Source organism: Euprymna scolopes, chromosome 30 (assembly GCF_053919585.1).
Source record: "Euprymna scolopes isolate OS-2025 chromosome 30, ASM5391958v1, whole genome shotgun sequence".
Lineage (NCBI taxonomy): Eukaryota > Metazoa > Mollusca > Cephalopoda > Sepiida > Sepiolidae > Euprymna > Euprymna scolopes.
In genome coordinates, this window is record NC_136511.1 from 24,865,574 (window position 1) to 24,884,894 (window position 19,321).

Here is a 19,321-nt window from a genome sequence, read left to right on the forward strand (position 1 = left end):
TTTTTATTAACACAATAGTTCGGTCGCTTCACCCGGCGACCTTCTCCAAGTGCTGAATGCAAGTCTCCTTTTCTCTGCTAAGAGATTAAAGAGGGGTTTCCTCTGCATTGCAAGAATTCGAATCGTAGATTTTTGAGGGTGTGTCCGGAGATCATAAAAAAGTACAATCTTCAAGGGTCAGCAGGATATTTTCTTAAGGCTTTCTTTCCTATGACTCAATTTTCGGGGATTATATGCCAATTGATAATTTTAGTGAAAAAATGTTTTACGAAACAGAGGCTCGATACCCACGCGTATTTATTTTTTTAAACACAATGCAAGGAAGATAACTGGGAGGAAAAAAATTGTTTTTTTTTGTGAAGTTACCTCCCTTGGGCTTGGGAGATATTTTGTCTCTTCTGGTTGAACCATTTTTCCGTGGCAGTACTTATCACACTGCCGATGCAATCATCCATCTGTATAATATCCAAGTACGTTCTAAAATGGAGTACTGCTGCCGCATTTGGACAGGAATTGGCACAGTTTAAAATCGGCGTCGAAACATAGTAGGTGGTGTTCATTTCTCTTCGTGTAAGCTCTTTTCCAAAGAAAAGATGTTGCAAGTCTGGCTCTGCTTTAGCGTTATTTTCATGGCGACACCTATTCTGAGCTCCAAGATATTGCCCTTCTTGTTAAACATTCACACAAAACACTCGACTAGCTACAACCGCCATCAAAAATTTCCCCCACTCTCTTTCTGTGCTTAAATCTAAACGCAACTTCTATGAACAAAGCTCCTTTCATAGCTTTCAAGTCCAATGTTAACAAGTTCTAGTTGAGGATCCCTTTTTAAATAATCCAAATTCTACTAAATTTATACCATTAACGATTGCTACATTGAACGTTTACATTCATTTATCTTTATCCCCGAGTTGATTTTAGATCTTCCTAAATGCTGATGTATTGTAAACAAAAGAATACAAAAATGAAACAATGTCATGGATTTTATGATGACAAATTACATAACGTTTTTCCAGTGTGGGAGAAACAAGTTTTCCAAATAAGTCTCTTTGTGGAAACTGAGCGAAGAAGACATTGCCAATAATGTAGAAAACTATGATAATGAACCTGAAAAATGTTATTTCGATGTGCCTGTCTGCGTGTCACTCATTAAATTAAAAAAAAATTCTTTCACAAGGCATTTGCCACTTTATCGTAATGGACAACTAATATGTAATACGTTTCATAAGGAATTGCCGGCAGTTGGGTAACGTGATGTCTATTTAAATTACATTTACACACCTGTATGTCAGTTAAGTAAGGGGAGCAGGAAGCGCAGGCAAGAAATTTCGAATGATGAAAATATTAGAGTAGAATATCTAGAAATTTCTGCAACGAAATGATCCAAAAGGCAGAAATACTTGGAAAAAATCACAAATGGAATGAGTTCAAAATCATTAAAAGAAAAGTTCAAATGTGCACAGAAAAAGCACCGGAGAGAATATTTAAAACACGTCTGCCAAGGCCGGAAGAATCAAGTAAATTCAAGGAATTCTGCCTTTTTGGATCATTTTGGACTATCTTCCAGTTATGCGATTCCTTTGGAACTTACCTGTTGGATTGGGAGTTTTTAATTCGACCGTGTTTGGATTTTACCATTCTTGGATTTTTTACCCTTCACCGGACTATCCATTCATGTAAAATCTTTTTATCATTTTTTCTTTTACATCCTATTCACCCTTTTTTAACCAAGTAAGATCTGTGACTTACTTGTAGTTTCATTAAATACTTTTACATGCAAAATCCGATTCCGCATTTTGCTAATTCCTGCCATGTGATGAGAAGGAGAGTATTTCTTCGAAACTTCGCGGATTAACGACTATCTACTTATCTTCTGCTTCCTTTTTAAAATTGAATATGTTTTTAACTCTTTTTCAAGATGTTTTTAACATGTTTTATTAATCGTTTGTTCATATTATAAGCTCTATTTCCTTTTCGGTTTTATTGAGCTTTTACGTCTGGTTGAGATTACTTTACTTGTAAATATTAATTCTTTAATATTTATAATATATTTTAAGTTAACCTTTTTGATTACCTAGGTAAACTTATTGTAATTTATATATATATATATATATATATATATATATATATATATATATATATATATATATATATATATATACGAAATAAAATGGAGGTGGAAGGCCCTGGATACTCAACGTTTCGCCCGATTTATGCGGGCTTCTTCAAGAGGGATGGTCATTGACGAGAGAGTCGGAGGATTGGGGCTATATATAATGATGGGGGAGAGCAGCGTGTTTTCCTCATGTAAATTAGATGTCATATATACATGTATATACATTTTATGAGAGAGAAACTAATTAGAGTAAACTAGTGTAGTGGATTACGTCTAAAAGTTAAAATATCGTAGAGATTAAAAATTGTGTTTGGAAATATAGCGGTGATAGATTAAATAAATAACATGACACGGGATTACGAAATAATTTTTTTTTTTTTTAAATTAGAAATAATTGAATTGGGATAAAATAGCGCAAGATGGTGTCCAAAAATAAGAATAGGTGATAAAATGGAGTCTAAAAATAGATAATGATAAAATATAGTAATGCCCATCCCTCTTGAAGAAGCCCGCATAAATCGGGCGATACGTTGAGTATCCAGGTCCTTCCACCTCCATTTTATTTCATATCGTCGGATTTAATCCAGCTCAACAATCATATATATATATATATATATATATATATATATATATATATATATATATATATATATATATATATAGATAGATAGATAGATAGATAGATAGATAGATAGGTAAGTAGATGGATAGGTAGATATATGGGTAAAAAGATAGATGTAGGGATAGATAGATAGATAAATAGATAGATAGACGTATGGTTTGATTTATAGATAGATAGATAGATAGATAGACTGAAAGAGAGACAAAAAGATAAGGAGGCAGAGAGAACCCATGTTCTTTGGAGCCGCTAAGGCAATGTCCTTAATTCATTTGTTCCAACTCATTATGCCTGTGAATGTTAAGAAGTTATCAAATGTAATATATACCGGATATATACCTTTCTGCCTTTCTGTCTGTCTGTCTCTTGGTCTCCCTTCATTTTTTTTCAAACGCTATCTCCCCCAAAACTAAATGTCGCATAGAGACGTTTGAGGTCTGAAATTATTTGATTTTTTTACGGGGCGTTCTTTTATGTGTCTTTATCCTGTCCCAGTTGCTTTTAAACGGTCAACAATGGTTCAAAATTGAAGACATCGCTGAACACTTTGTATATTAATTTTAGTTTATATTTTAATTTTTAATCGGTTTTTATGCGTGCCATGTTGATCCAGTGGTGACGTCACCATCTTTGAATGCTTTTGTTTCAATTCTTAGCTGATGTCAGCTCAATATACTTTTGTACTTTTGAAATCACGACACTATACTTCTACATTCGAAATCTGGACAAATTAAAATATCATATTTTAGTTTACATTCTGCTCGGTTAAAGCCCCTGCCCCGTGAATAAATAGTTAACCAATAGAACTGTTGCAATATTTTTCGAATATATTTCGAGTGTGTTATCACAAAATATTCGAAGATTATATTTATAAACATAAGTTAAAAGAACTGATTAATCAGCTAAAAGTACGCTCTACTACCAAACAGTCCGAAACCGCAATTACTCCATAAAATATACTGAATATCTTCTCACACATAACTTTTCGTCTCTACACGGGAAGGACCTTTTATGATTCAAAAATTATCTGGATTTATATTAATATTTTGTTTGGAACAACATTTTTCTTCGCTTCTACAGTTAAATGGTTTAACACTCGAAAATTCTATTAGTCTCTCTCTATTCAGTCAATTTGCTCCCAAATAATACATTTAAGAAACCACTCAGAGAGCTACTCTTTGTATTACTGTCTACATAAAAAAGCAGCTAAAATTTAAAAAAAAAACTCTATTGGAAATATTAAAAATAAAAAAAAGGTCATTAAGAACTGAAAACTGCTCAACACATATCACTTCGATAAGTTTGATTAGATTACTTCATATACATCACGGTTAATAAATGAAAAATAAAAATTACATTTTCCGCTTACTAATTATGAGAAAAGAATCTTAGAATTTGTATAGCAAAATGGACGAAACATTTCTTTGTGTTTTCATCTGTGTAATAAAACGTATAGTTGACAATTTCACCTACCTAGGAAGCTCCACAAACAAGAAAGACAACATGTACTGTGAGTTGCACTGAAAGATAGGAAAAACCTCAGCAGAATTCAATCAGATCTGCAAGATCTGAAGAAGCAACAAAATGCCCCACATATTTACATAGCAGTGTTACCTACGTATCCATATAGCAGTTTTACCTACGTATCTATATAGCAGTTTTACCTACATATTTATATAGCAGTGTAATCTACATAGCTATATGCCAGTTTTAACTACATATCTATATAGACGTTTTACCTACATATCTATATAGCAGTTTTACCTACATATCTATATAATAGTTTTACCTGCATATCTATATAGCAGTTTTACCTGTATATGTATACAGCAGTTTTATCTACATATCTATATAGCAGTTTTATCTACATATTTATATAGCAGTTTTATCTACATATCAATATAGCAGTTTTATCTTCATATTTATGTAGCAGTTTTATCTACATATTTATATAGCAGTTTTATCTACATATCAATATAGCAGTTTTATCTTCATATTTATGTAGCAGTTTTATCTACATATTTATATGGCAGTTTTATCTACATATCTATATAGCGATTTTACCTACATATCTATATAGCAGCTTTACCTACATATCTATATAACAGTTTTACCTACATATCTATATAGCAGCTTAACCTACATATCTATATAGCAGTTTACCTACATATCTATATAGCAGTTTAACCTACATACCTATATAGAACTTTTGCCTGCATATCTATATATTAGTGTGGACAAGACGTTGATGCTTATAAACTATAAATAAAGGGGAACTTGACATCTACAAATAACCCAAGAAAAGAAAATTAGAGACGTTTTATTCTGTCTTAGAAAGATTATTGGATTAAGTAAACTGATCGAATTACCCACCAAAGAAGTCAGAGACGCACTGACAAGCAGTTATTATCGCTAACGACATTTTTTTAAAAAATGGAAATGGAGTGTATTTATTGTTCTTCAAAAGTCTTTTGGCATACATATGTGCTGTTTGATTTTTTTTTTCCTGGACCCCTCTTCTGTCCGCTTTCTCATCCTCGGCTTGCTTTGTTTCAACCTGCTTCTCCACTCGACAGCTTGGTGTACTTTTCGTTCCCCTTCACACTTACTAATTTGTATACGTGCTTTAACGGTTACGGCGGTTAATATTTTCGCTAGTCAGCTATCCTTCGGCTGCTGATTTTCTGAAACGTAACGATATTCACCCTGTTACAAAAATACATTTTCTTAAACATTGTCCGGGGCGAAATTGTTAACATGAATAATTCATTGAGTGAACGCCGATGTTTATTAAGGAGCACACGTGTAGAAATATTTGAAATAAAGTAGATTTTCGATATGAATGAGGATTGTCTTATTTATAGAATTAGCGAAAAGTAAACAAATTAATTAGTAATTACCACTTCTCTCAAACACTCACTAACAATTCTTAAAGAAGAAAAATATAAAGAAGTATAGCCCTAAAAAAATAATAACAAAAACAAAAACAAACAAACAAAGAAAACAACTTAAAACTGAAAAAAAAAATACATCTTAGCATTCTTGAAGCTTAGTGCAATTATTTTCAGGCATCTTTGACGACTTCCTGTTTTCGTTCATTTTCTATTTTCGCTTCTTTGATTTTGGAGAAAATAGGCATTTATTCTGGCGTGTTTCTCCATTATCATCTTGTTGATAAATAACGCAAAAAGGGAAGAGCAAAAAAAAAAAAAAGAACCAACAAACAAACAAAAAAACATAAAAAAACAAAACACAAAATATCTAAAATTCTCGTGACGCCACGTTTGATTGAAAACAACGATTCCCGTTGTAATCTCGTTGTAATCTCGTTTTGAATATCTTAAATATTTTCAGAATGTAGAATAGGGGCTAACAACGCACACATACGTTTTAAAAACGGTTGCGGTTGAACTGATATAATCTAACGCAATGGTTCCCAACCTTTCTGCATGGCGGCAAACTGTTTAGCTCTTTAAATTGTCGCGGTAGACCTATCACAAAAATTAATATACATAACTTGATATATTGGACCTCTTCAGATATGTGGAACAAATTCGATTTGTGTGTAGTCAGATAAAATTGTGCGGTGATAATTGCTTTAATTTTAGTTTAAAATGAAAAGAAAATCAATTAATATGGTTAACTTGTATATGGATCTAGAACATCCATTTCGAACGCATGTTTGTCAGATCAAAGAACCTACTATAATTTTAAATTTTGGGTCTTTCTGGTTGTGTGGTAATAATACTTCTCAAATCCATTTATGATGTTATGCTGTATAAGGTGTTGACTTTCGTCATAATCGCCTGTTCCTTCTTTCATCGTATTTTTTTAGATTATTGATTACTTATCGAAGACATTCCGATAGAAAACTTATCTAGAAACACTGGCAGATGCATGTGTACTATTTCATAACAATTGGTTCAGCTGTTTCGAAGTAAATAGGGAAGGGACCCACACATACACGCACACAAAGTTACTTTTAAATAATAGTATATATAAAAGCAGGAACATTGGTGTGAAATTTCCAAACAATCTGCCCAGCCGTTTACGAAACGATAGGGAAATAACTCTCACACACATACGCACACACACGCACGCACACACACACACATACAGACAAAGCTTCTTTTATTTAATAACAGATAAGTTGAATTGACAATGATTCAAATCACCAGACTTACAATGTACACAGTTTTACGTTTCTTTTGATCAAATTTAGGCCTTGATTAATATATTTCTATAAAAAACGAGGCGTATGTACAAAATCATTAGCTTTTGCATATGGACACTTTTGCATGAGCACTTGACCACTGAAAAGTAAATTATACAATATTCACTGCATTTATTTGTATATAATAGAACTCCATTCTGTTAGAGAGAAATATTAACTGTTAAGCATTTTAAAATAGCTAAGAAAGCAATTTCCTTTTCTTTCTTTTTTGCCTGAGAGAATTTTCCAGAATTTTTGTACAGCTATTTTTCATCGGCGTAGATTCTTGAAAATTTAGTATGTTATTGCAATAAACCTTATGAAATGGCTGACTAATTTTTATGCTTTCAGTTTCAACCGAACACCTACATCTCTCGAAGTCTTCAAAGTATAGTAACGTGCCTAATGGCGTGGTACTCCAGCAGGGTAACGATCCGAAGCACATGACTAAGGCAACTACTGTATGATTTCGGGAGAAGGAAATAGAGGTATAAGGATAGTCATGTCAATCCCCTGCCCTCAACTTAATTGAAAATCAGTACCAAAACTTGTAGTTTATTATACAAAAGAGAGATCCGATGAATCCGACAGAACTTAAACGAATTTGCCAAGAAGAGTAGGATAAAATTATAGTTAACATTTGTATCAATCTTATAAGCAAGTATCGCAAACGTTTAGAAGCCCTTATGGCGAGTAAAGACCGTATTACTAAACACTAATACTAGTTTCTTTGTGTGTGTTGGATACTTTTTTAAACCTAGATATGACATTTATGTAATTATCTAGTGAATGCGTAATTATATACGATTTTTGATACGAGATTAGTATTTATCATAGAAAAAATACATTAGAATGACATTTTGTTATTGTATTTCTTTTCGAGCAATAAAATAAATGAAATTTTTGCTTTGGATCGGATACTTATTGCACCTATTCTATACCTCTCTTTCTCATAGATCTGATGAGTTCATAAAATGTTAATTTAACGTCGAACTTTCATCTTTTCTCATATCAATTTTATCAATAGCTCCACTTGACAGTGTAGAGCCGCTTATTATCTCAAGGATTATTTGTATCTTTATCAATTTATCTATCCTCTCTCTCTCTCTCTCTCTCTACATATATAAATTATAGACCAAATGAAATACATTTAAGTATATATGAATTATTTTGTAAGTTCAAGTTTTATCTCCCTCTCTCTCTCTCTCTCTCTCTCTCTCTCTATATATATATATATATATATATATATATATATATATATATATATATATATATATGTTATTTGGTTTTGTTTTTGGAGTACGTTTCGAATGAATTCAATTGTTTACGAAAGTGCATTTTTACCTCAATTCGACTTGGGAATAATTTTCCCTTTAACCAATTTGTTACCCCCACATGAGGAGCGGCATATATATATATATATATATATATATATATATATATATATATATATATATATTGAGAGACAGAGAGAGAGAGAGAGAGAGAGTAAATAAAATGAACACATACAGATTATCTATTTAGAAAATACACCTATTAAGATATAAGATACACGATTAAGTGAATCTATTGTTATGGGTTCGAACTTGAGTAAAGATCTTTATTAATATATCAGATATATAAGAAAGAGCGTATATATATGGATATATATAATGCATATATACATGTATATGTGTGGCTGTGCCCATATTTATATATGTATGTGTATATATATATATCCTGGAAGGATGGGGTATTATAAATATATAAAGAGAGATGGGGCAGTGTAAATATATAAAGAGAGAGAGGGAAAGAGTATTGATAAAGATACAAATGATATTTTAGCAAATAAACATTTTAAGATAGTAGGCGTTCTACACATTTATTAATATGGGACTTTTAGTAAAATTATTTATTAATAACTCATCAGTTCAATAAAGGTATATATATACTTATATATATATATATATATATATATATATATATATATATATATATATATTATATATAATATATACAGGAATTTACATTTATATCGGTAGTCGGTACCAACGGTTTCAAGCCCAGTAGTTGAGGACTGCTCTTAATGTCCGCCTCAGGCTCTCTTAATTCATCGACATTAAGAGCATTCCTAAACTACCGGGTTCGAAACCGTCGGTACCGACTACCGATATAAATGTAAATTCCTGTATATATTATATAAAAAATATATTGCTCTTATTTCGAGAAAGGTTTTTTCCCTAATAATAGAGCACTGTATGGGATTTCTTTTTCTACAAAAAAGTACAAGTATATATATATATATATATATACATATATATATATATATATACATATATATATATAAGGGGGAAGAGAGAGAGAGAGAGAGAGAGAGAGAGAGAGAGATGGGCTGATTAACTTTTAGATACTGGATTGTGTTTGCTTCGAATTGCATTTTTATATAGACACGCTTATTTGCAAGTCTGTTGTTCAATACACGAAAGTGAACACCTGCCCTTATAAAGCCTGCTGTCAACAAGAATTGTTTTAAATTGGACGCCGTGTTTTATTTCAGAAGAGCTTCATATATATATACAAGTCAGGGAAATGAACAATTCCCGGTGGGCAGCTGTTCAGTACAGGTCCTCGATTTTATAATTTTGCAGATAAAGAGCAAAATATCCTTTTCGTGTTCGGAGAAGAAAAAATATATGCGCTGGAATCTTACAACAAATTTAATTTTTATGAAGCGATTCTGTTTTCTGATAGCAGAATGTGGATTAATTTGATTCCTCAGTTTCTATCAGCAACGTTAATAATTAGAACGTCCAAACTTTGAGGGAGTATACCGCTATTTTATATAAGAAATATTATAACAAGTTGTAATTTTGTTTGGAGGACAAATTTTTCTGTTGCGCCACTCAATGAGACTTCACCTTTTCAACACCGCGACGGGTATCGGAATCGATAAACAACTTTCGACGGGCACAACAAGTAAACGATCACAGCATGTGCCACAGAAAACACATCCGCTCGTTCACAGAGTATCAGAACAGGTACTCCACTAATAGCCAAAGCCAATAGAAGTTAAATCCTATTTGCTTGCTTCACGATGTGTGTAAAGTTAGACATAAGGTGATTTATTTTAATGTGGGGAAAATTCAGATTTTTAATAAAAGGAACTTTAGATTAGGGAAAACAATGTACAAAAGATGTTTCCAGTTTAGATAGAATTCCTTTTTACTTACAAGTACTAGGGTTAGCTAATCTGAGCATTTCTTCATTGGCATAGCAGCATGACATCAACTCAACGCACTTTGGAGGTGTTCAAGTATTTTTTTTTATTATATCAGACTATTAGAGAGGAAACATAAAGCCTCGTAACACAATAAATACTACACTTTGCTCCGAGTAAAATGACGTTAGTCTCTGTAAGGGGCATAATTAATAATTACTATACTATCATCTTAAACTCATAACCCCTTATGCCCGATTGGCCTTAGCGCCTCGATAAGTTATGACTCCCTTTTGTTACATAAAAAGAGACAGACAGTAAGTAAAAGAGTGTTATATATATATATATATATATATATATATATATATATATATATAGAGAGAGAGAGAGAGAGAGAGAGAGAGAGAGACAGACAGACATACAGACAGAGTGAGTGAGAGAGAGAGTAATAATGTTATATAGTAAGGTGGGAGATACATATTATAACACGTTTCATATGCTGTATGTGAATTTATTCCATACAGACGTACATATTTAGCATGTTAGGTGTATCGTTTATCTATATATTCGTGTACATGTAAATGCGTGTATGCATATATACGTCGTATCATTGTTTCCATGATCGTCTAGTGCGTATATTTTAACATGTATGCAACAGTTCTAACAGGAAGCGATTGACGTGGACGTATCGAAACAGTTGTAGACAACATTTCTTTTTAACAGATGTAAATAACAAAACCCATATCTGAGCATAGCTTATGAACATTTATTCTCATAATCTGGCCGGCATTTTCAGACAAAAAAGCACACATGAATATATATATATATAAAATATAATTAAGAAACGGGCAATAATCGACTAAGAAATATGTTCGTGGTGAAAAAGCAAAAAACAAAAACGAAATTGTGATTGTGTCAATTTTAATGTGGAAAAAGAAAAGAAAAAAAAATGTATTTTAAAAAAATAGTCACAAGGTAAGGAAATACACAACACCTTGTAAAAATGTATTCATTTTTTTCTTTTACTTTTACAAACATTTCTTCTTAACGGACCGAGGACAGAAAAGATGGTGTGGAGTATTAAATATGCATGAAATATGTTGCAAAAAGCACTAGAAAAAATGTTGAGATCCTTCTATCACTCCAGAAACTATCTCATCCCCGACGCAATTCTTTACCGGTAAGAGAGTCATATACGTCATAGGAAAAAGTACTGTTACGACATCTGGGGTGGAGCTTCAAAGGACAGACCTCCTCTACAATTGCGTGCTTGAAAACCGTCTTTGAAATTTAGTGGGCAATGAACTTTTCCACTTCCTACTTCCGCTTCCTCACAGAAGAGACGTTGAAAGTTTGCCCATGCTCTCTCCTTACTAATCTATGGTCACTCCTTGTCAAACGTTCGCGACAGATACTCGTCTAGCTGCAGCAGCCGAATTGATTTTTTCAATAATTTTTTAAAATAAAGTTCTAGTATTTAGTTTTCTTTAGGGCGACAACTTCATCGTTCTTAACAATAATTAGAAAATAACGTATTTATTTATTTTCTTTTTGCAGAATTAGATATTCAATACTTTTAGAAATTTCTGTTTTTACTTGGTCACAATTGGTAAATAACACTGTTAGGACGATTCAAATTCATTTACTGATTTTGATATTCTGACACAATGATAAAGAGCATTGTTTGGGGGAGGAGCTTGATGCCTATCGTAAGCATAATTAAAATCGTGTTATTATAAAGACTGCGATTTTGGGGCGTCTTGGCATTTTATTCTTCTTGGTTTAATATGGATATATATATATATATATATATATATATATATATATATATATATATATATATATCCCTTGCTTTTTCTATGTCTTTCTCGCGTGATTGGTTTTGAAATATGGCGGTTATAAGGCCAGGCTCATGTAGCATTTTCTATTATTTAAATAAATATAGTAGAAGGGACTGAGACTAGCAACATTACGTCTGTGTAGAAGAAAGTGTGAGGCCGGTCAAATTACAGATATGTTTTTTGCGATTTATCAAGAACCTTGAAATCTGGAACCGATTCACCAACGCGGATATGACAAAATCTAATTCATGCGGGTATATTGTTTTTATTCTATCAGCCATGAGTTGGTAGAAGTTTTAACTAATTATTATTATATTTTTTTATATTTTTAGTCGATTAACATAATGAATTCAGCTCGAAAATCATTAGAGATCTCGCAGTTCGACAAAAGCGCTTAGAGAAATTTGGAATATACATCAGCCAACACGTTGTAAGAATAGAATCGAGGATAAAGATTGAAGTTCGAATAATCAACAGAAAAAAAAATTATCAGCTGGCATTCACACAATTGCGAAACATATTGAGGAATTATGAATCGAAGATATAGAATTAGAAGAAAAACAGAAAACCAAACCAGAAAAAACACAAACGATAACAAAAAACACTACTACTACTACTACTACTACTACTACTAATAATAATAATAATAATAATAACAAAGACAAAAAAGAACTAGAATAAAAACAAAAAACTAGAAAAAACAATAAAAATAACAACCAATGACAAATGGAATAATAATAATAATAATAATAATGATAATAATAATAATAATAATGATAATAATAATAATAATGATAATAATGATAATAATAATGATAATAATAATAATAATGATAATGATAATGATAATAATAATGATAATAATAATAATAATGATGATAATAATAATAATGATAATAATAATAATAATGATAATAATAATAATACTAATGATGATAATAATAACAATAATAATAATAATAATAATAATAATAATAATAATAATAATAATAATAATAATAATAATAATTAGGAATTGTAAATCAAAGATAAAGACATCGCCAAGTACGGAAAAACAAAAAAATTCAACAAAAAAAGCAAAAACAAATGGAAAAATATTAACACAAGGACAGAAAGAAAAACAAATAACAATAAAGCAAAAACAAGAGCAACAAAAAACAAAGACCATAAAAATACAAAATCTACAACAACTAAATAAACAAAAAAAATGCAACGAAAATACCAACAACAAAAATACGAACAAGAACATAAACAAAGAGAATAACAAAATAATAACAACAATAATATTAAAACAAAAAGAAAATTATAACAACAGCAAAATCATTAAGAGTAAAATAAAAAACGGCAATAAAAACAATAACAAAACCAACAACATAAACGAAAACAACAAACACACTAACAGCAATAACTATAATAACAATTATTATGACAAAAATGATACCCTAAATCAACAAAATAACTACAACTAGAATAACAACAAAACACTAAAAACAACAACAAAAATGACAACAATAAAACAATAAATCTACAACAACGAAAACAATAGCAGCAATAATAACAAAAACAGCAACCAGAAAAATTATCCCAAGCCAACAACAAAAACATAATAACAAAAACAACAACAAAAGAATTAACAGCAGGAAGATACAAAATAATAAATAAAAACAAGAAAAACAACAAAATAACGGATAGAACAAATCAATAACAACCAATAAGAATAAGAACAAAAAAATACAAGAAAAACAAAAATGATAAAAACATAACATGAACAAAAACAAGAAAAATACAATAAAAAATACACGAATAATAACAGCGACAAAAACACCACAAAAATAAAAATTAATAGTTAAATAACAACAAATAACAACAAATAACAACATAACAATAACAGCAAACATAAATTCAAGAGACGTAACTGCATCAACAAATATAACATCAGTAAAAATAACAGCAACCAAAACAACAACAAATGCAAGAAAAAACAAATACAATAACAAAAATAACAACAACAACAACAACAACAACAACAAAACAGCAACGTAAAACATAAAAACAAGAACAACAATTAATACTAAAAGAGCAACAAAAACACACACAATAAAAACAACTAAAACACCAAAAAAGAAAAAAAACAATAAAAATAACAACAATAAACACAAAAAGTCAAGTTCATAATGCAAGAAGTTTTAGGGAAACGATATTTCATTTAATCACAGGATATTTTTACGTCTATCATTAATTGACTTATGACGTTTCGTTGTATTTTGTTGATGCAATTTGTATGATGCAGGATTTTTTTTTCATATTTTATTATTGTGTTTGTATTTTATATTTTGACTTCATGATGGATGTAAAACGATTCGATTGACATGCTAATTACGAGCAAAAGCATAAGGCGAACTGCATCGGTCGGAAATTACGAAATTGCAGAAAGGTAAAGGAAATATGAAAATAAAAGAAGAAGAAGAAGAAGAAAAGGAGGTAGAACAAGTACAAGAAGGAGAAGAAGAACAAGAATAGGAAGATAGAGAACAAGTATTAGAAAAAAAGGAAGAAGAAAAACAAGAGGATAACAAGAACAATTACAAGAAGCCAGAAAAAAGAACAAGATTAAGAAGAAAGAAAAGAAAAAAAAGAAGAAATAAAGAAAAATCAGAAAAAAAGAAAAAAGAAGAGGGAAACAAGCAGAAAAAGAAAGAAAACAATGAAGGTGATTGCGAATAACAAAAAAACACCCTAAAAAAAGAAGAAAATAAGGGGGGAAAAAACAAATTGAAGAAGTAGACGAAGAAAAAAAGAATAGGAGAAAAAAGTAGGGAACTCTCTCTTCTTGTGCTACAGAATTACTCAACCCTGCCAATCTATAATATAAATTTTCGACAAACGAGATGGATTTCCAGATGATCGACATCATTTTAGAAGCTCATCATTTCGGACGACAAATAACGAAAAATTGGCCCCCAAACAATAATTCTTTCACTATCCACTGAGCACTTTTCTACAGGAAAAGATGGCTTTTTACGCCGATATTTTCGAAAATCATCCCCTCTTATCGATTGTCTAACCTTAATTTAAACCGTCGTCACTTCCGGATTGGCGATGGGTGCAACAGCAAACACGTCACGTGTTTTTTACTTTTTGTTCCTTTGTCGTAGTACGGGTTCGAGACTGTCTGCCTACTAACACCTTTTCTTTTTTTACTCCACACACACCTCCACATCCGGGCAACGGCGAGCACTCAAGCTAGTCTATACTAAAAATCGCACCTGTATATTTAAATGTATGTATGTATGTATGTATGTATTTATGTATGTATGTATGCCTAAAACCTTCGACGCAGGGGACTGATTTTGAAGAGACCGATATCATTTTAAAGCCAAAACTCTCGGACAAGAAATCTTTAAAAATTGGCTTAATCCTTACTTCCTTCCCCCTCAACTCGGCAGTTTTCTACAAGGAAGGGTCGAGTTTTTTGTGAGCCAGTTGTGCAAGTTATCGTATCGGTTAGATTTAATTTGCCTTGTTTTAACGTTCCTAACTTCCGGTCGCATTCCTTTCAGCCTTCACTGTATAGGTTCGAGCCTGCCTGCGTACTAACATTTATTTTTTGCTCAACATACACCTCGAAAATCTACTAGACGTACCTTTGTGTGAAATTTTCAAAAGATAGGCTCAACTGCTTCGGAACGTATATGGAAGGAAGGAACTCACACACACAAAGTTTCTTTTATATAATAATGGAGATAATACTAACTCTAAGTTTGGGTGGCAATCAAAAAGAAAAGAAAAAAGTGTGCATGCATTGATTTTATAATAAGCATCAATTTATCATCTGAATTTAAAGTTAATCTCACTTGATGACGGTTATCTTTGTTTTTATTTATTTTTTGCCAAGTGATATTGCCTTTGCAACATGCAATAATGCTGTTAACTGTTTAATTCTATATAACTATTTTTTTTCAATTTTCACCCCAAACAAGACACAGGTCTATTTTGAAGTAGGGGGCTACTATATGGGACATAAGTCGCAGAGGTGTTATGAAGGGAGATGAGTGGCAAGATATCTGTTCACATTATACTTGAACTTCTGCATGTCAGTACAGTTGGGAGAGTAGCATCCCGGAAGCGAGGTCCAAAGTTTAGAAGTTCTGAGAAAGAAACTATTGGGGTAGAAGAATTTCTTACTCCCAGGGATCTCTATTGCGAAGGGGCGGGATTTTGCTGTTTGTCGATTTTGTCAAGGTTGATCACGCTTAGGGGGTACAAGTTCTTGTAGTTCGTCAGAACACCCGCCATTAAAATACTAGTAGAACAGGCAGAGGAATGAAACATTTCGTCGATCGGACAGAGGCTGAAACCTAGATGACAGTTCAGGACCTATCAGGTTGGCGACTCTCTTTTGAACCCTGTCAAGAAGTGATGGACAAGTAGCAGATGCACCAGCCCAAATGTGACAACAGTACTCCATACATGGGCGAATGGTGGCCTGTTTCTTCCTCTTCTTCTTCTTCTTCTTCTTCTTCTAATAAGAGGAAGAAACTAAATTATAGAAAAGTAAACTTGCAGAAAATGCTAAACTGCACGCTTAATGCATCGTCTCTCTGTTGATAGTATCTTATATTTCTTCAAAGCTACTATACTTTTGCCAAATCTGATCTACTGCTAGATACCAGACTGCATGAGGGTCTGAGATATGTTCGAACTGTAACGACCAAGTTTAAAAGTAACACGTTACAAAAAGGGGAAGACGAAAAGAAACATGCATCTATACAAGAGTCGGAAGAAAAAGAAGAAAGAAAAAGAAGAAAAGAAGAATAAAAAGAATGGTTGCATTGGAGGAAAAAAGAAGAAAAAAAGGTAAAATAGGACTAACAAGGAAAAGCATTGGAGGAGGAAGGAGGGAAGGAGGGAATGGTGAGGAACTGATGAGAAAAGATTAATGATGAAACGTAGAAGACGAAAAATAATCCGTTATATTAATACGGTTGTCGCTACGGCCGTTATCATCCTGACCACCCCTTTTAAAGGAATTAGGTATTCTAGATAAGAAAGTTGAATGTTTCCAAATATATCTACTAAAACAAAACAATGGTATCGCTCTTAAGGCATATTTAATGTAACAAAATGTTACTATCACAAACTATGCCCTAGAAATGGCCCTTCCGATTTAATTATAAAATTCCCTGGACATGTCTCTACTGGTTGTATAATGCTTTGGAAATGCCCATTCTGGTTGACTGTTTGTAAAATACCCCAGAAAATGCCTTACTGTTTGATTCGTATGCCCTATTTGATTAATTTAAAAATGGCTCGAGAAGACCCCTTCTTATTTAAATAAAATTTCCCCTGGAAATGTCCTTTCTGCTGGATTAATTGTAAAATGTCCTGGAAATGTCCCTTGTGTTTGATTAGTTGGAAAATGACTTCGAAAGGTTCTTTTCTGGATAGTTAATTGTAAAATGCTCTGGAAAGGTCGCTTATGGTGGATTAGTTGTTAAAAAAAGTGCCTTCTGTGTAATTAGTTGTATAATGCTCTAGAAAGGTCCCATTCTGTAATACTACTACTACTATTACTACTACTACTACTACTAATAATAATAATAATAATAAGAAGAAGAAGAAACAAGGAGAAGAATAAGAAGAAGAATAAGAAGAATATGAGAAATAATCAAATTCTAAAAAGATAGAATAGAAAGTAAGAAAAAGACGACGAAGTAAACGTATGGGAAACAAGAAAGCAAAATAATTGAAGAACAGAAAAGAAGGAGGAAAAAACGAATAAAATGAAAAGAAATTAGAATAAAAAAAAGATGAGTAAAAAGAAAATCAGAAAATAAAAAAAAATTACAAAATAAAAAAAAAATGGTTTTACAGCATATCAACCCTTTTCGGATTATTTAATGCTGAATCCATTAATGTTAGAAAACAGTTTTTATGTTTCAAATTCATTATTCATGTTTAGCGTGGTTGTTTTGCTTTACGGCATAGCAACCCGTTTCTAATTAATTTTATGTTTCAAGTCCTTTATATCTTCAAATATTTATTCAAGGTGTTTGGTTTGCTTTATTGTTTTTTCTTTATTATTTTTGCGTTTTAGAGCATGAGTTTTTAAGTTTTAACTTTGTAGGAATGATTGAGTTTTGTGGAAGAAAAAAAAACAGTATCATGAATGTTTAGTGCATTTTATGACAGGAAGTCAGTATCTCCAGCCGGCCTAATCTGGTAGTATCGGAAGAAAAAAAGCAGAACAAAAAGAGACGATGGAGGAAACAAAAGGATAAAGAAGAAGAAGAAGAAGAAGAAGAAGAAGAAGTGTTACAGAGAGAGAGAGAGAGAGAGAGAGAGAAAGAGAGAGAGGTGAGTAAACGTGGAGTGTAGACACGTTTACCAGAACCGAAGGTTAGCTGACCAGATCACGTATGAGTGACGTGGTCAGGTTGGCTAGATCTGTGAGATTTGATTTGGGCTTTGAAGAAGACGGACGGCTTCCCGTTGTCGCCTCCTCTCCACAGAGGGGGGGACGAACGCTGACGTGTGTAGAAGAAGAACCCACACATGCCGATTTCACTTCCACCTTCTGCAGGACCTCTGGGGAAAGTGAAATAAAAACTATAAAACCCATTCATCGTCTTGGAGTGATAAATCTTCGTCAAACAGGTATCAAGTCTCTCTCCAGGATGAGAAATTTCCAGATGGTCCAACATCGAAAAAGCAGGGGTAGGTTGTGAAAATACATGTCACACACACGATTCCCTTTATGGTAATCAAACATACAACCATTTATATTAGAGACAATCATACGCACACGGAATCCTTTTATGTTATACACAAAACGTAAATGGCGCTCCTCGATGATAACACTATGTAACAGAAGAGGAAGAAGGTTTAAAGATAAAGAAAAATCAGAGATAAGAAGGAAGATACAGAAAACGAAAGAGAATTAAATATAGAATAAAAATCCAAATAGCCAATCTAATAAAAGAAATAAAAAAGCATTGTAAAATGAACAAAGTACAAGCAATCGTTATCCTAGAATCAACAATACTTGATAATTAATCACTGACGCGAAAGGTTGCTATTACGTGCATGGGATTTGGCGCCGTTTTGGAGCGACAATTTACAATGGAGAAAAGGCGTGGTGGGAGATGTTCGCGTCCAAAGGTTTCTTCTTTGGCAAATTCCATCAGTCAGGGGACTGTCTGATGATGGTATCATGCCAACGACAGACGTACATGTAAATTAATCATGCTTTATTACAGGATGCTTAAGTATATATCGGCTGCACTCGGAGGAAATTAAAACCTTTTTATACAAGCGTACACTTCCACAGAACAAA

The 19,321-nt window shown here is 32.2% G+C and overlaps 1 protein-coding gene across 1 annotated transcript in view; it reads right to left on the reverse strand.

The window, feature by feature from the left end:
- LOC145254593 (tachykinin-like peptides receptor 99D) overlaps window positions 1–19,321 on the reverse strand; it is an 864,064-nt gene that overhangs the window by 666 nt on the left and 844,077 nt on the right. The window lies entirely within an intron of this gene.